This window comes from Maniola jurtina, chromosome 15 (genome assembly GCF_905333055.1).
Source record: "Maniola jurtina chromosome 15, ilManJurt1.1, whole genome shotgun sequence".
Taxonomy (NCBI): Eukaryota; Metazoa; Arthropoda; class Insecta; order Lepidoptera; family Nymphalidae; genus Maniola; species Maniola jurtina.
In genome coordinates, this window is record NC_060043.1 from 7,324,800 (window position 1) to 7,352,557 (window position 27,758).

Sequence of the window (27,758 nt, forward strand, 5' to 3'; positions counted from 1 at the left end):
ATAGAAGTAAAATCTTTAACTGAACAGCTTCTTAAGCCACAAAATCTTCTGCATGACAGTATTTTATTTACCACATTCATTATTAAAAATCTGCGATTTGAATGCAGCGCACCTGATGTTGCTCGCGGCATACGCCCACAATATAATGCCCGCGTTCTTCGCTTAAGTGTAAGACTATTCACGAACAAATTGAAAACGTTCTGTATATAGTTCTTATTTACTTTCTTTCTTTTATACAAAGAAACCATATCATACGCGATACGGATAAGTAGGGCACTATTATTTCTAATCATCGCTAAACGATCTTCAGGAAAGTATAAAATATACGAAGTGCCTAAACTTATCTTCGAAATTAGCTTAAGCCCGCGACTTTGACCCCTGAAATTTCATACCCCTATTTTACCTATGCAGGGGTGGAATTTTCTATAATCCTTTCTTAGTCCTCCTGTCTACGTCATAATAGCCTGCACGACAAACAGCCATCCGTCCAGTAGTTGAGCTGTACAGTCAGTCAGTCAGCCACCTTTTAAAAAGATTACTTCTATCGAAGACTGCCTCAATTACAATATGACCTAATAGCTGTATATAACTGGAGTAAAACTAACAATTTTGACACCAAATCAACCTTCCGAGACCATATTAACACTATTACAGCAGACACTATTACATTCCGAAGATTCGGATAATTCCGCAACTCTCGGAAGTTCTTAAGACCTTTAATAATACGGCTAGGTATTATAGGACGGTCTAGTCCGAAGCAAACTGGAAACAAGCGCCTGCGTCTGATATCCGTATGAGAAAAAGTATGGGGTCATAATATTAGAAAAAGTGCAAAAGGCCTTCCTGAGATAGCTGTTCAAAGGATGCTGTGAATATTATCCTTTCCTATATCCAACTAAATTTCTTTTAGGTCGCTTAGGTTTCAACTCCTTAGAGGTCAGAAGAACTTGTGACCAAAAAATAACTTTTTTTAACCGACTTTTGCGAGGAAAATCGATGCTCCAAATCTTCATGCTCAACTGTGTAGTATAAGAACCCAAAAAATAAAAAATAAACGAAAAAGCTGATGAATTAAACATTATCATTTCAGATGCCACGTTTGCAACTCCATATAATGACTTCAGTATGTCGAAAGTTGAATAATTTTTAATGGTACGATTGTTATGCTTGCGATGAAATTGATCATGACCAAACGTAGCTGGTATTTTTTTTTTCACTACACGAAGTGGCCGATGTTTATCGTACGTAACTCGTATTATCGTATTTTTTATAAACTACCACTACGACATGGATTGACGAAACAATTTGCGAGACAAACAGGTTAGCTTGTGTGGGTAAGAGTTCGTTAGCCGTAGGTGAATACTGAATGACGTTAGAGTTTTTTATGATAGAGATTATAATATTGTTCAAGCTCGAGTATTGAGGAATCAAAAAGTCTATGCACCTACTATTATGCTGTGCGGTTGTGTGGGGTGTCCCCACCCCGATCGCCATGTCGACCTGTCGCGAATTTATTACCCGTTACTCGTGATTTCGTCCGCGTAGATTTAAGTTCTTAAAATCCCTTGGGAATTCGTTGATTTTTCGGGATTAAAGACAGCATGTCACTCTCCAGGTGTTTAACTATATTCATGCAAAAAATGACACCGATCCGTTGCGGTGTGATTGAAGAACAAACCGATAAACCAACAAACACTTTCGCATTCATAGTAGCTGTGGATAGTGGAAGTATGGATTGCGAATAGAGTAAAGACGGAGCAAAATGGTAATTTTTCGCAGCCGGATACCGTGTTACTTTCAACTAGCAGGAATGCGGCCAGTGACCAGCTTCTCATGCGCCCGCGCCGCGCCCGTCTGCCTCGTGTCTGCCCCTTCCCCCGGCCCCCTGCGATCAAACAATGCATTAGCACTGTCAATACGACAATGACATTAAAATTTTAGTACAAACACACAAATGTAATAGCTTTATTTGTATAGTATCTCATACTGGAACTGAACCTATTTGTAATTAAGAGGAGTACCTTCGGAGCGTGCTCTATACAAACGAAGTTTGGTTATTGTATAAATACTAAGCAATCAAATTCAATTTAAAAAGAAATAGACACGCTCAACAAATTAATATATCTGTGTCTTTGGTTTGTCAGATTCCGCAAAAATATGCTGTTACATATCACAAACTTGGACCACAAATAAATAAAACATATTCTGACTTCGTCAAAGTTTTTACAGTTTTTGTGTGGAAAATCTGTCAGATTTAAAATATCAAGATTAAGATCAGAGTTTCAAAGCTACACGGACTGAAAATTTTATATATTGTATGGGGAGCGCTCGAAGGATACTCCTCTTAAGTACCTACCTACTTATCCTTTCCTTTAATTAATATTTACTTAACTTTCACTGAAATCATAAAAATCTAATGATCTATTAAAATAGGTAATTAGTCTTGTAATTTAATATCTTCAGGCCATCGATGCTTCAGGTAAGTATATTGTCTTTGTGAAAAAAATATTTATTATGGTCCTATAGTTCAATGATTCCAAACGGTGTTGCAGACGATGACTATGAACAGATGACTGGCACTAGAGGAGAAAAAACTGTTTGCAAGTTGTCTGGGTATAGATTGCAGTTGGATGATGTCATCACTTAAGTCTGTGATGTATTAAATCAACTCAGGTACAGCTCAGCAAGCAGCAATCTGCTTCCGCCTGTAATTTATCGATGCTTAGATGACATGGTATCATGATGATATTTTATGAACTAATCGTTGAAATTATCTGAATTAAAAAAATGTTAACCTGAAAACTTTTTCATGAAACGGTCAAAATTAATAATAAGTAATCAATCATATTACTGTAATCTGTCGGTAAGTTACTTAGAGCAACGTTGTTATTTGTCAAAAATTGTATGCTATGTTTTGACAATTAACAACGTCGTTATCGACGGATTACGGATAGATTCACTATTGTATTTCGGCCGTTAAATGATTTAAATATGACATACATAGTAGTATAATAGATATAAAATCTGAAATTATATAGAATGTGAATAATGACAACGATTAGCAGTTTTTGTGAGATACAGCGTGCGCGCTATCCTGATATAAGAAGTACTTGTTGGACGATTTTCGATAGACTTGCATCTTAAATTGACATGTATGAGAGTGGCCATACGTGGCCATACGCTTCTCCACGACCCAGAACACTAATAGCAAAACGTGAGCAAAACAAATAAATACCTTTTCCATTTTCTGAATTAATCCATTGTCCTCAAACCTGAGATTTCTTGCCTGTAAAACAATTATTATTTTTACGAGTAATATAATAATAATTATTATGTGCTAGGAAAGATTCCAAAAAGAGCCAAAGTCCGTCGCAAGGATGTTCATCCGATCTTATCTCGTCCGCCTACGTATCTGTTATTATGCTTGCGAAGTAAACCTAATATCGCGGTGTGTTGACACGCCTGACGCTATTTCTGTGTACATAATACATATTATGTCCAAAGTATCTTTAGTTCAGCTTTGATTTACGTTATTATCTTTTCATATAAGCCCATAGATAACTTTATGGGCTTATATTACTACAAAACCTAATTTTAATAAGGAATATCAAACAGGAAGGGGTTGGAATTCAAAAATGTGCAATACTGGTTCAGGGTTTGATAGATCAATTCAGCCTCAACGATAGCTTTAAGACTCTATCACGCCTAGACTCCCATCATTCTAAATCTGACTCTAAAGTCAGTTAGGGGTGTAGTATATTAATGGATTTCCCATCAGAAGAACGATTTACCATGGATTTTACAGAACAGTTTATTAGAAGGTAAGTACTTAAGAACTAAAGTAAATCTTGTGTCCTTTTCTTACTGCAACAAAAAAACATTACTAAAATCTGGTTCTTCTGGTTCACTCAAAACGATACTTTCAGCTGATTTATTAAGACTGAAGATCGCAAAATAAATTTCATTCAGGCTAGACAGTAACGCCCAAAAAAGGGGTGTAATATTTTCAGGGTTCGTGTATCTATGTATGTTAGTTTTTTATTCCACCATATCTTATTAATGCCCGTACAGATTTGGATGCATGAGGTATCGTTAGAATCCTCACATCATCCCGAGTGGCACTGGCTATAATTTTTTTTATTTCAAAATGCAATATGGCGGCTTTATGGCGCTATTTTGTGTGTTTTTTTGTGTTTTTTTTTAACTTTTTAGTCTGTTTTTCGGCATGGCAATCATTTATTTTTAATTAAGTACATGTTTCAGACTGAAGAGCACCCGTAACGCGAAAATGGCGTAGTCCTCGATGTTTTTAGGCTATGACATCGTACAGACACAGACAACTTTCGACAGTCATTGAATGGGAAGTTCGATGACCGAGCACAGAAACGTTCGAATTTGCATGTGTCAATGACACGGTGCAGCCGCCTGTGTTCGCGGCGGCCTATACTTTTCCTTTCAATCCTGAGAAGCTCTTTTCGTGCCGGACTGCTGACCTCGTGACATAGCACGCCATTTTTTTTAGTGCAAGTGAAATCGTTTGACCTTCTGTGGAAGTTTGCGAAATAGTGCAGTTTCATTGTAAATATTAGGTATAAAGTAAATTATCCTAATCTTAATCCTAATAAATATAAGTGTAAAAGTTTGGATATTTTTATGTATGTTACTCAATCATGCCACAGTTACTGAATCCTAACCGATTTGCGGAAATTTGTAATAGCGATAGCTTAATACCGTGAATGAACGCATATGCAACTTTTTAACCGACTTTCAAGAGGAGGTGGTTCCCAATTCGGCCCGTTTTTTATCCCCGAAAATCGAAGAAATTGCCGCGGGATTTTTGCAAAACCTGTATTCACCGAAGTCACGGGTATAAAATACTTAAAATCAATATCATTAAGAAGATATAATTCAACTTATTATTGAAATATTGATGTTCATTTAAGACAAATTTTGCAATTTTTGCTCTAATGTCTGCTTTTACCTCAGATATCTTTGGTGACTAGATTTACCTATATTCGAAAATGACTTTAAAAATGCTATCGGTTTAACATTAGCCAGATATTCCGAAGTATGGTTAAAAGTCGTTCTAGTGGAGAATAGCCAGCAAAGACTTCGACAGGAATCTTCCGGCCATCAGACACGTCGCCTTGGAACGTGCGAAATCCAATAAAGAACTTGCAGCACCTGTAAGTTATTACATTCTTCTGGCTATTCCCGCCCTCACCCTTCAAATTTATCATAACTTTCTATGCCAAAGTTGTTCTACTTTTACTTTGAAAATTCGTTCAATTAGTATCACGGAATGAAAGTTTGGTAGCGAAATGTTTATATAATCAGAATTCGATGTCGATTGGTATTCAAATGTGGTTGAATTCGGTATCATTATGACTTTTAATTAACTTTCCATAAATGATAACAAATATTATCACAAATATACGTACCTACCCATTGATACGTATAGGTTACATTAATTATCCTTTCAGTATTTTTTTGATTTTGCAAATTATTAAGTAGGTAGAGTAAAATCATACGCATCTCGGCTGGGCAGCGTACGTGAAATTTCGAGATGTATTCTCATCTAAAATTCCTCAGTCCTTAAAGACCAGTTTTTCGTGATAAGTGATAACACATAGATCCGAAACATGGTCGCTAACTATGGACCTCAGAATAGAGCTTAGAGTCACTCAGCGGGCGATGGATATTTAAATACTTTCAATGAAAATTAACAAATTCAAACAGCAAAATACTGTCGCGGAATTAATTGGCAAATAATTACGTAACGAGTTTGTATCAAAAGTCTTACACCTACAATGGAAAGTCATAGCTGAAACAACTATAGTATATCTCATAGTTTCGCAGCAGACAATAGCGTCCCCAGTGGGCGGCAATCTTAATTGCAAATGCGATATTAACATATACGCTTTGTGTTCTTCAAAGGTGTGAGTCCAAGGCAACGAGTGATGTCCTTTGCAATAGACATAAGATTATATTATTGCAGGACCGACTGCTAATTACGGAATTCATTTATTAGTTTTAAGACCCCATAGTAAAGTCTCTCGGGAAGGGTTAGCAAACCGGTTGATTAATATTGATGCGATTTTTAGACGATCATTTGAAACTTATAAATACAAAAAAGACTTAGATATTAGGATAATATGTGTTTTAAGTATCTAATCTAAATACGTTAGTAAAAAAAATATTGCATACAATTTCAAATATATTCAAATATATTTTTTTAGTTTTCATCGGAAACGGAATTATTATGTGAATAAATAAATAAAAACTTCATGAAATTGGTTTTTCTTTGTTGACATAGTTTATTTTTAAAACAATATATTTTGATTTCTCCAGTCGTACAGTACGTATTTGCTTTACATACTGATAGAAGGCCTAAAGAAGAAAGGAATGCTGGCTGCAGCCCAAGCACGATCAGCACTGCAACGCTTTCTCAAGGCTTTTCATCGACAAATCGCTGTAAAAGCCGCGAGAGAAATATGTCGCACTGATAGCAGATTGTAGTTTATCGTACTAGACTTATAACATGATTACGAGTATGTATTACAGATAAGAATTGCAATTATTTCCCTGGTAGACGCATAAAGTGATGAAACTACCAGAATTTACCTACCCAGAACCACGCTTTCTAACCACTAGAAAAAATAAAGAATACTAGTAAATGGCTTATTGGATAAACAACAAAGTAGACAGATATTACAAGTACTTACTAGCTGTGCCCAAGGCTTCGCCCGCGTGGAATTAAGTTTGTGAGCACGAGCACGTACATAATATACATAACATCACGCTTTTTTTCTGAAGGGGTACGCAGAATTATTACACCCACATTTTGACGATTGAAATCACCTTTTGAATTTATTTTCGACGTTAAATGCGTTATCTTGTCTTATTTATTAGGAGATGGTAGGTACAATATTAAAATCAGTTCAATAATTTCAAAGTTAATCGATTACAAACAAACAAATCTTCCTTCTTTATAATATTAATAATAAATTTTAATTAAATTAATACAAATTAATAAAGTGTAGAAGTCGGTAGAGACGCAGACTTGTCCTTACATAAACATGTCGTCGTTGATAGGCCACGATTATCGGCCGTTTATTTCATTGTTTCGCAAAAATTATTCACGACAGATTTTTATGCAAATGTAGAGACATCGTGACGTCCTACGGAGTGAATTGTAAGTTTGTCTCGTTCGAATAATAGTTACTGTTATTTTTTTTGTTTTACGAGGTAACATATTGTACCAAACCGATGCCAGAGATTCAGATAAAATTGGACATTTTCCCAGTATCAACATTAATTATATATTTTTTTTTAATTTGACAGTATTATATTAAAACAGTACGGGTTACTAATTATTGGACCATAAAGGTCTAAAATCAAATCAAAACAAAAAAAAAACATAAGTACAGTTGCTAGATCTGCTCAAACTGGTTTTTATTGAGGAAAGCCGTAATTGCCTACCAGTGCACGAACTATATAATTGGCAAATGTTTGTTATGTTAGATGTTATTTTATTGTGGTTGTTAGTCTAGATTTATATCCATAGACGAATTTAATTAATTAAAACAAACATTAATACACAATTATGTGAAAACCATGTCGTTACTTTTATTAAAACAGGGATTAAAATTAATTAAGAAAATCACTTAACATTATCTCAACTTGGTGCCAAATTAAGTACAATCAAAACATGCAATGTTGCAATCAGAAGATAAGACGGTGAAACTTTTTGTTTCACTTAAGGCTTGAACACACAAAACGCGTGACGTCTGCGAAGCGGTCTTAACTATACCAGCGCCCCAAGCGAAATTCAAATTGATGGTACCAACTGATTTTTTTTACATACTTTAAACCCCATAAAATCCATTTTACTTTGAGGTTATTGTGTCTCGCCTCGACTCTCGATGCTCGAATTCTGTTAACATTAGTGGGATTTGTAAACTCATACTAACCACACAGTTCCTTGTAACACAACGTACTCGCGCCCATCGTCTGTGCGACACATTGTATGACGTCCCTGCAGTTGACGTCACGCGTCTTTAGTCTCCAGTCTCTACCGTCGCTGCGTTCGCGTCGCGCTTTATGTGGGTAAGCCTTTACTTTAAATACGTTAGCAGCTGACCGTGTAGTGACGGGTTTTTATCGAGTGCCGAAATATATTAACAACTAATTATTACAAGATCCACTGAAAGATCTTGACGCCTTATCGCATTATAATTAGTATTTACCTTACGTTCTTATTGAGTTGCGCAAAAATGTTTAAGTATAACTGCGGTTTAAGTGTAAACGACACTTTAATCTTACGTAATGTTTTTTTTTTTTTCATCGGATTAAAATTGCACTGTTTTTTGCTTCTTCTTTCTAAAGGACAGGTCAATATTAATTATTTACTCCAAAAAACTAGAATAATAAGAAGTACAATATAAGATTTGATAAGATAATGCTTATTTGCATTACAGCTATACACAAAGACATTGCACATAAAAAAAAATTGCACCCATCCCGTAAGAAACGCTGAAGAATGCGCCAATGAATTAAGAATGAATGTCGCATGAGAAGAATGAAGAATGAAAATGCTACTGCCGTCACCAGTATCAGCCGGTCCATAAAAATGTGTGAACAGATATGCCGTCAGAGCTGACATCTGCTGACGTCATTTAAATTTTGTTCGATGCATCCGATACAGCCGAATCTCGCTACGATATAAGTATAGATAAAGGCATTGCATGCACCATTTCTGCCTCTGCAAAATTGTATATTCTATTAAAGTCGAGATATAATAAAAACATCTTTGTAAGGTTCAACGATGACTATACCTACGCGCTACGACTCGAGACGACCTAATTACAAAATGTCGTGATATTAAAAATATTTTTTCTGAGCCTCTGAATACTTTGACTCTTTGATTATCCACCGCAGTGGCTTCGTGAGGATTACCTGATGCTAAGAAAATTCTTAATACTTTCAGCTCAAATATTGTAATTATTCTATAGAATATCTGCTGCTTAGTACCTATGCGCTTTCTTATTATACGTATAGATATTTTTAATAGCTAAGTATTTTAATACAACTTTACTCTTGCAATGCGCGGGACTAAATTACTTATGGCATAATATTATAAACTACTTAAATATTTGAAAAGAGCAATCGTCAGGTTTCTTGCTGGTCATCGGCAGGAAGGTAATTAAAGGAGTAAATTCAGTGACGATTGAATAAAAAAATCTTTCTATTCCTAAGTATTTCTATACTACTTTGACTATGTAGACTATGACTATGTATAACCTAATATATGCATATGTGCCTTCCGATGCGAGGTCCCCGTTCTGGCACCTTGGGACCCTGTCTATCGTTTTTTCGAACTACGTGCCCTACGCATTGCCACTTCAGGTTTTCAACCCGTTCAGCTATGTCGGTTACTCTGATTCTCCTACGACTGTCTGCATAGTTATAATATCTTTTCAGACCTTTAACTATATAACCGCATCATTATTGTTGTAGAATAAACAGAGCAGATAACTACTCACAGGCTCAGCTGTACAATTACCTATATTTACATAACATAATATACTATAGGTATTAATAAAACACTTCCATCGGCACGAAGTTTTAATTAATTGTTCCGGTTGTAATTTTAGCGCTAATAGACGAATTTACAGTTTATGTAAATGTGTACACGGCAAGCCATGTGTTAATAATTTAATACACATATTTTCTGCTTACGCTTTAGGTATCTGCCTGATTTTCATGTTCTGAAGGTACCCTGAAAAACATTTTATCAAAATTTAAATAGGTACTTATCAAAATTATTTCAGTGCAATCCAATACGGATTTCATTATCATTCAGAACGTGCGAATCAGGGGCGGATCAACTATTAGGTTTCTAAAGTATAATAATTCTGTTTAAAATTACATAAGGACGGATAGACAGACAGACGGACTGGGCGAAACTTAGGTAGGTATAAGAGTTTCTTGTTTTACTACGGAGTCCTAAAAACGAAAAAGTTAAGAATAAGAAATAGCTAAAACAAGAGTTTTAAACCATACTTAATAATAAACCGAGATTTAAACTCTAAAATGTTACAAAACTTGTACCGAAATGTCACGGAGATGAAAATAGTTGTATGTTCCAGAAGTTCGCAGTAACAAAGAAAATCCATTAAAAGGTTTCCAACTTTCCTAGTTGGAAGTTCTATTCCTAAGTAAGGTTTACGGCTATGGAATAAAAAGTTAAGTATTTTAATAAGAACGTTTTGCCGGAATCATAATTATAGATGCAAATTAACGCTTTTAAGTGAAAAAACTTAGTAGATATTCAGCTATGTCTAAAAATATTCATTTCTTAGTATAATAGCAGTAGTAACTTCCTACTACTCGATTCTGCCAGAAGTAGAGTAGGTAATGTTTTTCAAAAAACCCGTAACTTGAGTAGCATCGGGTTGTATATTTTGTTTTAAAAATCTTAACATGATAAAAAGTAGATCCGTCTCCAGGTTTCATCAGTTTTATTTTTAAATATGACTTAAAATAATAAATCTATTTTTTGTTCCAGGTAAGCACTGACCCTACGAGTATTTACTTTTCGCCTGGGATGGCCAAACGCGTCTAATGATCCGATATGACTTTCGGTTTTTGGAGCAAATATTGCTAGTAGGTAAGTCAATTTTATACAAAGCATAATTGAAAATAAAAGCACTTTAATAAAGATCTTTTCTAATACCATGCCAGCAGGTCTGGTTGCAGCCAAGCCTAGATAAAATTAAAAAAAATGTACTAAATGATGTTCGAGACTTAGATTTTTTTTAATCCCGTAGAAACTCTTTAATTTTCCATGCAAAAATCATCACGTCGATCCTGTTGCTCAGTTGCCGCGTGATTGAAGTAAACCGACAAACACCCTTTTGCATTTATAAATTATTAGAAGGCTTTTCTGTTGGAAGGAATTTGGCCCTGGCTACTCAGCATCCCATCTGCAAAGCTGTACACGTTTCAAATCGATTTAGTAGTTGTAACACCGAAATAAATGTGTCTCGTTCAAACAAATCAGACATTCTCTGTGAGTTCAATGGATGTCGCGCAAAAGGGGGCACCGATGTGATTGTAAGAAAACTCGGAGCCTCCCATTATGCGCTGATAGTGGCCACCGAGGAGATGTTAGCAGGTAAAAATCCTACGTAACGCGATTCCCTGGGCGTCGGGCATACCAAGATTTCTCCCCCGTTAAAAAAAGGTGCTTCGGTCCAGCGTCTACACTAGCACTTAGAGAGGAACTTAAATCATAAAAACTTTAACCACCGTTCTATCACAAACCGCAATCGGTGAGTAGACAATTTTCACGGAATCATGAACGTGATGTCTTGCGAGATAGAATCTGAACGGCGAGGTCGATTTTGCAACAGGTAATGATCGTTTAGTCCGGATACGCCAATCTTAGGGCTGACACATATCTATTTTAAAACGAATATAACTCGTGAAACAACCAAATATTATGACATATGCGGTTTTACGAACGTTTTCAGTCTACCGTCAATAAGGGTTTAAATCGATATTAGTCAAATCGACATCAGTTGTATCTGTTGCATTTCATTATGTAATTATTTAGATTGTAATTAACTAGGCTACGATGGGGTGGCGTATCCGTGTTGAACAAAAGTCGAATAAAAAGTAAGATAATAAAAAAATCTTAATCATATATATAATTTGAACTAGCGACCGGCAGCCGTTTTGCTTGGGGAAGCCCTATTTTAATATGGGTACCTTCAAGTCAAGAGTTAATATGCATCTTCTAGGCAAGCCCGCTCCATCTTAGGCTGCATTATCACTTGTCAGCAGGTCTGATTACAGACAAGCGCTAGTTTGCAAATTAAAAAAAAAACCTGTGGAAATTTCAATAATCCGACTTTATTCGATGTTTACATTACAAAGGAAAGAAGATGCAAGCTATTTTTGCTCAAAATTTCGTCAAATTCGGTTGAATAGAAGCCTATAAGTGAGAAGCAGACATATACACTTTTACGTTTATAATAATGTAAGTACGCACGGATTTTAGCTTTCTAGATCCAAGGTTTTGGGCGTCAATTGAGCGTTGATGAGTCAGTCAAAGAGTGATTCAAGACTTTTCTTTTTACGACGATCTACACTACAGTAAAGAACTTGGTACATATGTAAAAAGCAAATCGGCCAGAATTCATCAAAAATTCCGTCTTAGCATAACAACATCAGAACTTTGATTGAGCTTGCCAATCGTGAGAATGGCGTCGCTTATTCTGTAAAATAACACTGCGTAATTATTCTTGTGAGCGTAAATGGTCCGAGATAATTATGAGAGTTGAGAGAATTTTCGTAAGAAACGGAAAATACTAACCGTTTCGAACCCCAATGCATATATAGAGTCTATGTAACGGATTTTGATAATGATTTCTATTCGCTGTACAATAATTGCCTAATTGTATATTACAATTAGGTACCTACCACATTTGAAACTGTTGTATCTCTACTAATAAATAATTGATGGAATAAACACATATAAGTCCTGCAGATATTTAATTAGTGAGTCATACTTATGATTAAATAAATCATGCATTAATAAAATTAGAAATAGATATTAGTTTCTAGAATATATGTGCAAAATTTCATGGACTTTGGTTGTTTAATATTCAAATGAAATTGGAACTACGATTGTATGAAACAAGTGGAAACGAGTGACGGAGAGAGCCCTCTTAATGCTTAGAAGCATACCTACATACTTAATTGGAATCAAAATATTAATAAAATTAAAATAAACAGGGACCTATCTGTCCATGACTTAAGTTTTTTTTTAATTTGCCGCTTTTTGTCGTTATCAGTTTTCATTAGACAGACCCAGTAATTAAAGTCTTGATTTTTATGATAGTTCATTCGGCATTTACACACGTTAATTAGGCTTTTACATAGAATTATCTAGATAGTACAGCGATTTAACTAATGCGAGTATGTCTAGACGTCCAGAATAAAATATTGTGTGCCAAAAATATACACAAATATTACAGTTTGCAAGAAAATAATAAAAAACAACTTAAATCGGCTCCCACACGAAAGGTTCCGTAATATCATACTAGATATGACACTGTAAACCTTTTTTTTTGCATGGCGGCCATTTTGAAATTCTTATTATTTGTTGTTATAGCGGCAATAGAAATACACACTTTGTGAAAATTTCAACTCTCTTCTTATAACAGTAGGTACATGAAATACAGTTCGCTGACAGACAGACGGACGGATGGACAGCAGAGGCTCAGTATAGGGTCTCGTTGGCACCCTGCGGTTACGGTACCCTAAAAATGATATAACACGAGTATATTACATTATAGTGATATTACATTACTGCAAATTATTACCTACTTCCATGTCTATTGTTTACGATGTAATTATTCGTGAGCCAAAGTATATAATATAATAAGCCGCTGTTACTTCCGCAGTTTTCACAAGATTTATGACCATACATACCACTCACTGCCTTAATTGAAGGCAGCCGTGCGTACTCTATCACTTTAACGCATCAAACTACAAGTCTATTTAAACGATTATTATTTATGGCAATTATCCATTTAAATAACTAACATTTAACTGTTACTTAGTCTAAGTTTATGTGCACTGTTTTGCATAGTTATTACGAATTTAATATGAAAAAAAAACGGTTTTAATGATATTCCAGTACTCACTGATTACGTGTTAATTTAATTAAAATTATTGTCTTGCAATTGAATTGATATTTTTGAAAAAAGGCCTTCTCGACATATTTGGACATAGGATATCTATTAATTTTATTATTCTTTTTGTCTTCTGTAGATAATCATTTCAATCATTTCAATCATGCGGCGTATCGTACAATCATTCGTGCGATAATATAATTAGAATCGGATCACTATTCACTACATAATAATATAATATCATAATAACGTATTTACTTTGCGTATTTACATTTCAACACAAAACAAGATTTTTGTAGGTACTTCGTAAATATGCTAAGAATTTCTTAACGAATTTTTATGGTTAATTGTATGGAACGATTTTGTTCATATAGACAAATAGAGGTATATTTATGAATTCAAAGAGCTTTTTGATGGAACTGAAATATTAATAAGGTTGAGCATTCGAACAATGTTCGAGTGTGTCCTTGTGAAGATGAGAATGAGAATGAAGCCAATAGGTTATACCTGCGCTTTACCACATAACATTTTTCTCGTATATTTTGCACACACCGTTGAACGCTGAAAAAATTGTTCTGCAAGACCTTAAGTCGGATTGCGAGTGTAAAGTATTTCTTTTAAATCCGAAAGAAAAACAACGGGATTTAGAATTATTGCAACATTTTATAGCGCCATTGTGAACAAACATCAAATTTACTGGCGCTAACGTGTTCGGGCCCCGTAATAAACAGTTAGCTAGCGGGCGGTGGGAGTCGCGGGACGTTTTAATATTTTTTCTCAGGGGCCCTTTGAATTTGGTACACGCAGACGCATCATATCGCAATTATGAGATACGCTTCATCAAATAGCAGTGCACGGGTTCAAGCACTAAGGTCACCATTAGCTGGGGGAGTTTTGGGATTGTCTTGAAGTACATTTCTGTCAGCGGACCTTTGAACTTTGAAGTCGAAAGGAGACCGCGTTTTGGTTAGGAGAGTCTTTCCGCTGATTTGTCTGCCTGTTCGGATTTATCTCAGACACTTCTAAATGGATTTTCATCCGGTTTTCACCAATGAATAGACGGATTCTTCGAAAAAGTCAAGTGTATAATTTATAAAGGTTTAATGTAAGTTGACTGAATTATGATGATTGATAGCGTTATTACTTAAACTGTTAGATTTATATAATAAACTGTGAAAGATTAAATATATTCTTCTCAAATAGAGTTCCTAATTTTAAAATGCCCGCAACTTCATCACGTGGACGACACAAAGAACCTATATTTTACCTCTTAGGCGTTGAATTTTAAAAATCTTCCTCAGCCGATGTCTACGTCATAATAGCTATTTGCATGCCCAGACAGGCCGATTCGTTCGATAATTTGAGTCAGTTTTCCTTTTATATATTAGACTCACAATAAATCAACCAAAAATATTAAAAGATGCAACAGTAAACAAGGTAGCTAGTTTATGTGCACTCAAATCTAAAATATCCCAAAACAAAATTTTGTTATGTGGCCATCATGGGGTAGGTATAGGAGCAAATCCCACGACTCATTTAATATTTTACTCAAGACAGTCTGTGGTTTGTGTAGACGGAGTTTTCCCTGAGCCGGTGGCGATTTCAGTTTTGTTTTAGTAGGTATTCGTAAGGCCAAGCGTCGATGTAAACTGATCCGTTTGGTAAATATTTGATGCCTTGACTGTTTAAGTGAATCCCGAGATTTAGAGCTTTCTATTTTTTAATACGGCTATGGCGAAACTGGTATATGATGACAGGTATATGTTTTAACAATCTATGTATGTAGTTATGTATGTATGTAATATCAGCCATCACTTCTACGTAGTTTAATAGGCAATTTTTCAATCATAAAATAATGTTTAGTCAAAACGTCATAGCATTTTCATAAAAAATCTGTAAAAATATCTGTGATTATTTATTTGGCGATTGAAAAATTAGCCCTTATCAAATTAAACATGTGTTATTATCAAATGTCTGGTATACAAGTATATTGTGTAGTCTTGACTCTTGAGCTATAGATAAATCAACCAAAAACCAATTCTTTAAGTTTTCCTTTTTTTCTATAATGCTGAAATTATATTATACTCCATTCCCTATCACTTTCAAGCAATCCACTAAGCATATGTAAAAATTATTGTCACTGCCGACTGGTGAAATGTTTTCACGTAGGAAGCAGGTTATTTATTCGGCACTCTGAATTATGTAGATGGCGCTTAAAATTAATTTAGACGCTCGTACAAAGGAAGCATTCTAAACACAAAACGAGACGCAAAATATAGAGCAGAACAGGGAATACCTACGCGTTAATGTGTGCGAACGTTGAAATGAATTGCGGAGTGTTCTCTCGTGTAAAGAGAATTTTATAACGGCCAAGCATTTTATCACGTTTCCCTACGCGCCATGTTTTGTGACATCTATACGTAGGACGTATGCTAAGTGTAAAGGACATTTGTATTCTTTCAAATCAAAATTGAAATTTATTTATTTCATGTAGGAAAACTAGTTTCTCCTGTACTAAGTCTGTGACTCTACCGCGGGTTCGGAATGTACATTTTACTGAGGAAAGTCGCCAAGAAACTCAGCAGTTGCTCTTTTCAAATCATAAAAAGTTATAGTATGTAACAATTCAACTAGGTACACAATCTTGTGGGCAACTGAAAGCTCAGCCGGATTTGCTTCCACGCATCTTTGTCACTAAAGAGTTTATCTAGCCTCGGCAATAAGACTTAGTGTTTTTACAGAATGTTTTTTGTGTTATGGCAAATCTGAAAACTCTTTTGGAACCATACTAAATACTTCAGCCCCAAAAAGAATTTCTGTACTTTTTAGTAGGTTTTCGTTAATGCCGATATAATAAATAATCCACCATATAACTTTCCGAATTTCCGCAAAACAGAATATGTACTCCCCAAATGTTACCGTGAAGGGAATATGTGCTTTATTCGGTTCTATGAATCATGTGGCTGGCGTTTATAATTAATTTAGACGGTATGTACAAAGGAAGCATTCTAAACACAAAACGAGATGCATAATGTGGAGCGGAATACTCGCTAATGTGTGCAAATGTTGATTGTTGAGTGCTCGCTCCTTGTATGGGAATTGGGATACGCCAAGGTATTTTATAATGCTGGTTATAATATTATCATTATAAATGTGAAAGTGTGTCTGTTTGTCTGCTAGCTTTTCACGGCCCACACAGATTTTTACGGGTACAGAATCCATCCTGGCTAGACATAGGCTACTACCACAGTTTAACGAAATACTAGGCTGTGCTACTACTTTTGGTCCTTGAAAATCAAAGAGTTGATACGGGATTTTCAAAAAACCTAATTTCACGCGGAAACCTAATTCCACGCGGATGAAGTCGCGAGCATCATCAAATCATTCATATATAGAAGATTCTCATTCATATAGTAGGTATAGAAGATTCATAATATAGATATTCTAATTCTCCTACCCGTCCAATACATGAATGATTTAGGTACTTCTTCATGACCAACTCATCGCCGGCTCACTACGGAGCACGGGACTCCTCTCTGAAGGAGAAGGGTTTAGCCATAATCCACCTGGCCAAGTGCGGATTGGCATGACATACCTACCTACTTAGTACTGTTTATTACGTTCTATCCATGTTATAGCGATCCAACTAACGACTCCAAGAAACTTCAGCAAAATCCAAAATCGGTTTGTGTAATCTTTAATGAATATTCATGTATCACTGACACTGATCGTCTTAAAGCGAGAATTTAACAAAAAGCCCCACGAACCATAAATCTTACGATGGGCGGTGTCTCCAGACATTATTAACATATTTACCGCTCTACGCGCGTTTTTCATTGTTTACCAAATATACGACAATCTTTTAACCACGCTTGTTTCATATAAATTACATTAGAGTTAGCAACTTCCTTTTTTCCCGGGACAAGTCCTTCGTGTTTTTCCATAGAAAGAATTAAAGAAACTTCATATCGTTCAAGCAATATTCTCTTTTAGCCATAGTTTTACAATAGAATAGAATATTTTTTTATTCAAATAAACTTTTATAAGTGCTTTTGAATCGTCAAAATAAATTACCACTGCTTAGGAATGCCAGTTCTTGCTAATTTTTACAAAAAATGATTATGAGATGAAGATGCATAATATGGCAAGGTCTAGATCCTTTTTTTTTTAAATTAACGGACTAGCGCTAGGCTGCAATTAGACTTGCTCCAATCTCAATCGCCAAATTACAGCTTAAATCCAAGACTAAATCGAACTTAATTATAAACAAAATATCCGGATAACGTAACAATTACCATATTATGGGCGCGTGTCTCCACACATTATTAACATGTTTACTGCTCTACACGCGTTTTTCATTATTAATACAACATACGACAATCTTTTAACCACGCATATTATATTATGCATTATACTAGAGCGGAGAACTTTCTTTTTTTGGAACAAGACTCTCTTATTTTATCCATAGGAAGAATTAAAGGAATTTCATATTGCAATATTCTCCTTGATGTATAACTATATCAACTTTTTTCTTACAATATTATAGATCTTATCTAATCCATCATAGCATTTATATATGAAGAAAATATCCTGAAAACGTTGCATATAATATAAAAGAGATTTATTTATCTTTGAATAATTTCAATATAAATTGAATTTTCTCTTAAATTTCCCATCAAAGACCAAAAGGAGATCATTCTAGCTCCATACATTTTTGGGCCTTTTCTGAAAGTGCCGGCCAACGAAAAAAAATGGTACGGATCGTTAGAACTAGCCATTTGGAGTAATAGTTAATATGGCAGAAAAGTTGTAGGATTGTTCTGAACCAAGTTATACAAGGTCGAAGATTCATCATTTTCATACATTTTATTGATTTCTAAAAGTGCTGGGAAACATAAAATAATGTTAGATATTGCTAGAACTAATGATTTGAAGCAATTATCATTATGGCCCGAAGACTGTGGGGCCATTATATGTCGTGTTATACAAGTTATACAAAAAATTAATATACTTTGTATAATTAATTGCAACCGATTTTATGATTTTGTTACTACTCTGATTGTTTTATACGAATTTGAATACACCTACAATTATTTTGACTCCCACGAAGTGCTGGATCACCTGCAATGTGGACAAAATTCCTTTATACATACCTGGATTGTATGCGGCCTTGTAATAAATACTAGGTGACCTCATCCAGCCATCTCCCAAACTTCTGCCACTGGGAATTGGGATATCTCCGGCGAGTTCTGTGATGAATGCACCATTTGGTTATAAGTACTGTTCACCATAGTAACTACGGGCTTGCTTCAGTCGATAGCTGCCCAAAGCAACCTGCGTCGGTTATTCTGTGAATCTAGGAAAGTCATTGAACGGAGGATGTCGGCTTCCATAGCCTGGAAATGAGCTCTTCTTCTATTATAATTACATATTGTTTGTGATAACAAGTTCTGCTGAACTGTTTTGCTCATTGACCAGTTCATGGATTTTGTCAAGGAAATCACGTGCATGCACGTTGTTGTCTATCAGAACATGATAGCCTTTCAGCAATGCTGACAAAATCCTGAAATAATCGATGATGTTACTTAATGTCCGGTTACAAATCCTGAATAACCCTGAGTAAACAAAAATCTCTTCCAAAGCGGTCGTTAATCATCTATATTATCCAGCAGCAAATGGTAAAAAGTCTAGATTTATTGGCTTGGTCAGTAGTTAGCTGGGTTTTATACTGATGTTTTGTTACTGGCATTTGTGCCACATAACCGCACACCTCAAGAAAGAAAGATTACCTCAAGATTGTTTATGGTATCTCTAAATCCATGGACTAAGATAAAAATCCAGTAAAAATCTTCTATATCATTTAAAGTATCATTTAAAATCTGGGCATTGGAATTTGCTGCAGCCTGTAGATTATTGTTCCATCGCAACAAATTGAAAGGCTTTTAGTGGTTTCGGAACTTGTGGTTAGGGTATGATTTTCACTGAAAAAAGTAAATAGTGCTTTTCATATGCATAGTGCATGCGGTTATGTGACACAAATGCTAGAAACAGAACAATTAAATGAAACCCAGCTAATTACTGACCAAACCAATAAATCTAAGCTTGTTACCATTTGCCGCTGGATGGTTGAAGTGATGAACAATTGCTTTAAAAGAGATTTTCGTTTGCTCAGGATTGATCAGAGTGACCGGGCATTAAGTAACGTGATCGATTATTTCAGGATCGCGGTAACATCGCTAAACAGCTATCATGTTCTGATAGACAATATCGTGTACTACAGACGTGATTTCCTTGACAAAATCCATGAACTGGTCAATGAGCAAAACAGTTCAGCAGAACTTGTTATCACAAACAATATGTGATTATAATAGAAGAAGAGCTCATTTCCAGGCTATGGAAGCCGACATCCTCCGTTCAATGACTTTCCTAGATTCACAGAATAACCGACGCAGGTTGCTTTGGGCAGCTATCGACTGAAGCAAGCCCGTAGTTACTATGGTGAACAGTACTTATAACCAAATGGTGCATTCATCACAGAACTCGCCGGAGATATCCCAATTCCCAGTGGCAGAAGTTTGGGAGATGGCTGGATGAGGTCACCTAGTATTTATTACAAGGCCGCATACAATCCAGGTATGTATAAACGAATTTTGTCCACATTGCAGCTGATCCAGCACTTCGTGGGAGTCAAAATAATTGTAGGTGTATTCAAATTCGTATAAAACAATCAAAACAGTAACAAAATCATAAAATCGGTTGCAATTAATTATACAAAGTATATTAATTTTTTGTATAACTTGTATAACACGACATATAATGGCCCCACAGCCTTCGAGTCATAATGATAATTGCTTCAAATCATTAGTTCTAGCAATATCTAACATTATTTTATGTTTCCCAGCACTTTTAGAAATCAATAAAATGTATGAAAATGACGAATCTTCGACCTTGTATATCTTGGTTCAGAACAATCCTACAACTTTTCTGCCATATTAACTATTACTCCAAATGGCTAGTTCTAACGATCCGTACCATTTTTTTTCGTTGGCCGGCACTTTCAGAAAAGGCCCAAAAATAATGATCTCCTTTCATAGGCGATAACGTGACTTGTTTTCCTTAACGCGGCACTGTTTGGAATTCCTGTGTCAATTAAATGCCTGTTTGTAAATACCGATGACAGGCGACGATCGATTTCACAGAATACGCCAACCGACCTTTGCACCCACTGATGGTCGTTCGAGGTTCTTTGAAACGTGTTTGAAATAGACTCTTTCAAACGCTCGCTTTTAAACGTTAAGCCCCACGAAGCCTACTCACAAAGCGATCGCTTTACACAACTATAAATAACTTTAATATCAAGCAGATTACTCTATGATATTGATGAATAGGTAAAGTTTGATTCAACTTAAAAAATATGATTTTTCTGATCGTAATTTTATCTTTGGAGCTTATACTAATTTAAAGGGTTTAGATATTTTTTACGGTTCCATAGTAAAACAACGAACCCTTAGAGTTTTGTCCAGTCCGCCTGCCCATATTTTGTTTGTCTGTCAGCCATTGTAATCAGAAACTATTAGGGCTGCAACTGGGCTGCAAAGATGAAATTTAGCACTGTCATAGAAACTTGTCGCCGCTACAAAGAAAAATATTCATATTAAAAAAAAAATGAGGATACCTGATAATATAAGGTTCAAACATTTTTTGTTATACTCCCTCAAGTGGGACCTCGTTTTATAGGTGTTTTATATTTATTATGACGATTTTTTAAATGTGTAATTACACTACTTAGTTATACAACTATCTCATCTGGTAGTATAAGTCATAGCACAAGTAAGTATATCTGAATGTTATAATAACCTATCTATTAGTTAATCATTATTTAATGTGCATTCCTTATGCGTTACTCCTAAGGTACTAGTGCGAGGTACCTATTGCACGTATTAAGTTATTATATACACGCGCTCTGCGGTACACATTGTGGTTGCGTATAAGATTATGCACCGCTGATACTAACTTCCGTGTTTGTCTTATTTACGCCATAAATTATATCTTTATACCACAATATTGCTTTAAATTGGTAGCGCAGAAACAATTATGCAAATGACTTAGGTGCGTTTACACTAAACACTCTCTCATGAAAAATTCACAAAAATGAGCCTATTCAAATTCATCAGCGATAAAATATTGTTGTAAAAGGTGTAATTGTTTTTCTATTTAATGCTTGAAATAATTTGTAGCTCAAGTTATTTCCGTAACAACAAACAATGGTATACCTACTATTATGGTGTTAAATATATTGGTATACCTACCATTTAATTTCTAAAATCCTTCAAGTTATAAGTACTTGGGTATCTATAATCCTTCCTATACCCGCGTGGAAATTCACACGTATCGGTCTGTGGGACCGATATTTTCGAGTGCCTGTTTTTTAATTATGATTTTAACATTAGCATATTTGTAGATAAACATATTGTTAGAAATTAAAGGACGGCAAACATTTGCGTGTCGTAAGTCGCAACCCTGAAGGGAAACCCCAGTTTCCGGATTCCGGACACTCTACCAATATACCGCGGATGCTTCAGTAATTTGTGCCTGTCCCTCGTTAATTGGGGGAAATGGGCAGATTAATTGTTTTCCTTTCTACTGATTTGTTCTTTTTAAATCAAATAAGCTCAATCTAAACCTCTTATAAAGAAAAGGAATTCTTGTAGAGTAGATAGAAATAGATTATATTTGTGATTTGTGTGTACCATAGATAAGAGTGATAGAATCATTCTTATGGGGACCAAAGGCTTTGCGGCTCATGTTTGTTTGCATTACCGGTACAATTTAGGTTTGTCTTTGACGGATACATACAGACTTAGAACATCTATAATAATTGTATTATGCCTACTTCTGGGTTCAGTCCAGTGACGAAATAAGTAAAAGCGTAAAAACTGTGTGGTGATTTATATTTTCTTTTTTTTTTTTTTTTGTATGTCAATCGTAATGAATTAAAGCTGTGAAAAGAGAATAGGCAAATGCTATATTGACAATAAAAAACCAATCTATACTAATAAATAAAATTGGAGTGTCTGTCTGTAATTTTGAAATAACTACCACATATTAAGTTCATATGGTGATTTGAACGATACCATAACTGAATCACACGTTTTTAAAATTTTTGTCTGTCTGTCTGTCTGTCTGTCTGTCTGTCTGTCTGTCTGTCTGTTTGAAAAGGCTAATCTTTGGAACGGCTGAACCGATTTTAACGGGATTTTCGCATACAAGTAGAGGATTGACCAGGGTGTAAAATAGGCTACTTTTTTAACCGACTTTCAAAAAGGGAGTTGTGTTTTTCTACCTATGAACACCAAAATCTCCGAGATTTCTGAACCGATTTGCGTCATTTCTTTTTTAATCGATAGAGGAACTTTGCGACATTGTTTCATAAAAAATTTGTTTCATAAAAAACTCCTCAATCCTGATGCTGCAGGGGATCTGACCAATCCACGCGGGCGAAGCTGCGGGCATCAGCTAGTATCTAATATAATATTAATTTTTTTGCATCAGATATTATCAATGCTACAAATCTTAATAAAATCTAGTGAAAATCTTAAAAAAAACTAATTTAATCAGTAGTAGGTTGGTGGTCGGATGTCAACCTCAATTTATCGTAGCGATTAAGGAAAGACAGGTTCCGCCAAAAGATAACAAACTGTTAAGTAATTGAATGTCCCTTGATAATTACAGGAAATGGTGGTGAAATTGTTGTTTCCTTATGGTTCATTATTAATTTTCATTCTAAGTAATATTAGGTTTTAACATAATTCTTCGAAAAATAACCTAATAGGTACGTCTAAAGACTCATATACGTAGTAGGTATGCAAAAAATTGTTTGTGATTTACGATTATCAGTTTTTAGTATCTAGGTATCTATACCTACCTATTATATTTAAAAGGCTCTCTTAATTTATTGTAGGGAATCCCAACCGCAACACTTGCGATAGATACAATACGTCTTATATACATAGTACGCAAAATTGCTTGTGATTTGCGAGTATCAGTTTTTAGTACGTAGGTAGGTCAACCTATTATATTTAAAGGCTCTCTTAATTTGGTGTAGGGAAACCCAACCGCAACACTTAGAATAGATTTTATTACTTACGTCTTAGATTATATAAATGATAAAAAGCGTGGATTTAACTTGCAGCTCGGTCCAGCAATGCGCGGAACTGCAATTACTTACGCGTGGTATAAATATTGTAAATTGAATATTTGAAAAGAGCAACCGCCGAGTTTCTCGGTGGTTCTTCTCAGTACAAAGGGCATACCAGTAGTGGTAAAGTACCAGTTGTATATAAAATCAATACTTTAATGTGTTCAAATAAATTATGTTAATAATATGAGCTAAATATATCCACAGCCGTCGCTCTCAACGCGTGCAGAATAAGATAATAATAAGTATGGTCCTTGTAAACACATAATTGACGTCCCTGAATTAATTACATTATGTATGTAGCGTCATTACGGCATTTGTTTTTATTAAAGGATGTGCCTACCTACCGTACAAAGTACAATGACATTTGGAAGACCGATAGGTATAGCTTTATCTAATGTTGACGTCATACTTAGTACACTTCAAGCAGATTGGTGACTAAAGTATGTTCAACTTGTCAATTAATGAAGGAGTTATTGTTATGTAAAATACCTACAATTTTAACTAGTTATATAAACTAAATTCACACTAATATTATAAATGCGATGTTTCTCAGTCTGTCTTTCTGCAGGCTTTTGACGATTTTTACAGAGATTTTTGTCTACTTTTGTTTTTGAAGGAGGTAAGTCATAGTTTTAAAAATATGTTTCAGAGTGCATTTGTCCCGTGAATTTATTTATAGGGGGGCGGGCGAGGGCGGCGCGGGCGACGACCGGCGCCGGCGCAAGGCCGCGCGGCGCGCCCCAAACTGAGATACGCTCTTTTGCATTTTATTTGCATTTGTGCGAAGGGTAATGGAACGTGCTTGTAGACTTTTTTGCTATCTTATTACATTGACGTAGTCGTGCAAATTATTAAACAGTCTGTAGGTACTGTTTATATGGATATCGCTAACATTACTCTTGTAGCATTTACAACAAATTACAACTGCATTTTTATTATATTATAGTCTGTTCTCTGTAGGTAGTCTGTACCAGAGACTCAAGGCTAGGTCTATACCGCACCTTGACATTGCTTAGACTAGAGTTAAAACAAGCAAGATTTATACATATCCGACATTTAAAATCTGTCTCGTTTTAACTGTAAAGTTTAAGCGAAACTACTATATCACTAAAACTATCCAGAAATCCTAATCTAAAGTTGAGACTAAGATATCTGGATATTTTTAATTTAGAAAGCACAGGAGTTATTCTTCTGGATGAAGTCGCACTGAGTAGGTAGGTATAAAATAAAATTGTGCATAAATTATAGCTCATGGGAAAAATTTATGGGCTAATTATTAAAACTACCTGGCTTTTAAATTGTCTGCCGCGCACACTGAGAGGCGATTTTAATCGTCTATAAAACTTTTTTACGTAGAAAAAAATATCATTAATGTCACTGTTGTCGCTAAGTAAATCAACTTTAAAATTTATGTCGCAATTTCCGACCTCTTATGTGCTTTTGAAATTTAATTAAGACACGATATGTTTGTGAATTCATCAAGCTTTTATGGGCTTTATGTTAATAAAAACTTGTAAGTATGTAAAGTTAATGTACAGAAAAAAAATGGCAAAAGAGAGACCGCCTGCTCAGCTACCGATCTGTCTTAGCTAATACTAGTTACCCGCCCCGGCTTGGTCTGGAGAGGAACCATTCCACTTTTCATCATTTTCGTGTAATTTTAACTATTTACGCAGCGCACGCCACGGAAGCTCTCGGGACGATTCTTTTCGATTTACAGTTGTTATATCGTCATACCGGCAGTAGAATCTCTACTCATAACTCATAGCCCATAATCTTCTTAGATATATACCTCTTTCTATTGAAACCGTGTGAAAATCCGTTTAGTGTTGAGATTAGCCCAAACAAACAAGGACTCAGCGCGGCGGGGGACTTAAAATATTCACGCCCAACGAGCTCTTTGTACCTAGAACCTACTGTAATATATAACCATAAGATGGGTCATTCCGAACAAATATTTTTACAAGCATCAAATTATTTTTGTTTGATGTACATTCTGACAATTGCGATATTTGTGGTACGACAGATGATGTTCAGCACGTACTAGTGGAATGTAGCAGATATAGCGTGCAAAGAGTGTCTTGTGCAGAGATATAACATTAAATAAATATGACATAGGTGGTTTTACAAACCATCTAAGTATACCGACAACAGAAGGATTTAAATCGATTATTGAAAATTTCAATAATCGATTTATATTTAATATTTAATATTTCTGCATAGGCAGTAATATCTCTTCAGTTGTATCTGTCGCATTAAATTATGTGATTTAGATTGTAATTTAGGTTAGGATGGGGCTGGCGTGTCCGTGTCAGAAAAAAGTCCTATAAAAATTAAGATTTTAAAAAAAACTTGATGTACCTATTCTGAGAGCTAGCTTCATAGAAAAGAAAACTAATTTTGCTTGAAATGGCCCTTATATATGGACACTAATTTAGTTCACATTTCACATATTGCGTGCAGAAAACATGCCGCAAGTTTTGATTAGAGTACTGTGGCTAGACTTAAGAGGAATATATTAGTCATGTTTTAAAAACAAGCTCAAAAACAAGAGCTCACCATTATCTGCTTCGCTATATCCCAAGCCTCTCATACCGACACTTGTATTCAGTTACACCAATGAGATTAGCGAATAACATCTCGAAACCAACGGAGAATGTAACCGGATTATCTGCATGTTACAAGTGGTCATGTGGTAGTGTTTTGATCTAAGTGGTTATAAAAGTTTACTAAGTAATATTAGATTTATCTATTTTTAGAGATGCGCAAGTGTGTTTGTGTGTCTGTCTGTTAAGTACCTTTTCCCGGTTCACCCACTTACCAATACCCATAGATACAAGCCATCCGTTAAACCAGTTTTGGGAAAATCAAAAAGCTCCCACTGGCTATAAAGTCCCATGTGTTGAACCGATTTTGACGAAAAGTACGGAGAGAGCTTGCATCCTGGGCACTGTTAAACGACACAGTGTTATATCGCTGGCATAAATCTGTCTGATTTTAGTCTGAGCTAAGCTAAAGTACTTACGCTCTTTAGATCTGAAACTGAGTAAGCTAAGTTTTCAAGTTAACAAACTTAACATCAGTGTTCGAGTAAATCTGTCATATAATGTGAGAACCCCATACCTTTGTAAACGTTGTAAGTACGCAACGTCTAGTCTTGACTGTGCTACGTTTTTTAACTTGAAAAGTTATCTTCTCAGTAAAATAATTATAATTTGCTAAAAATATTTGCAACAAATGAACTAAGAGTAGAGCCGAGTAATGAACAACAGCGACTGGCTTTATTTATAAAAGTACTTTTAGCTTATTAGCCTGCTTCCCTTCGCTGTGATTCTAATTAAATGACAGACGGTTAACAGGCGGGGTATATTGAGCTGTGAAATTAAATTCAACACGAAATAATGTTATTTACTACGTATATTTTAAGTCATTCCTTAAGCCGTAAGGTACGCCTATAATTAAAAGCTTTTTATTTGTTTGATTTGTTAGTATGTTGGGCTGTTGGCGGAAACCTCGAAATTCGTGACTGGTTAATGGTTTTTCGGCTACCTAGTTACTTCAAATGGTCTGAAGACCGATTGCGTTAAAGTTTTGCAGATCATGTGGTTTGGATGACAATAGATGATTGTGGTAGCATAGAGCGTCTCTATTTATGAAGTGGGAGGTGGACATTATTGTCATTTTCACCAAAGGTTTCAAATAATAAAATCATTAAATACCTCCCGTAAATATTTTAAAGTAACAGAATCGTAACAGTACAAAAAATGTTGCCCCTTCGCTGTAAAATACGTAACTAACATTTTTTACTATAATTTTCGGTATTATTATTTATTATGACTGTAGCAACCTTA

The 27,758-nt window shown here is 35.2% G+C and overlaps 1 protein-coding gene across 8 annotated transcripts in view; it reads left to right on the forward strand.

Moving 5' to 3' along the window:
• LOC123872499 (protein alan shepard) overlaps positions 1-27,758 on the forward strand; it is a 211,759-nt gene that overhangs the window by 124,194 nt on the left and 59,807 nt on the right. The gene's annotated exons all lie outside the window — the stretch shown is intronic.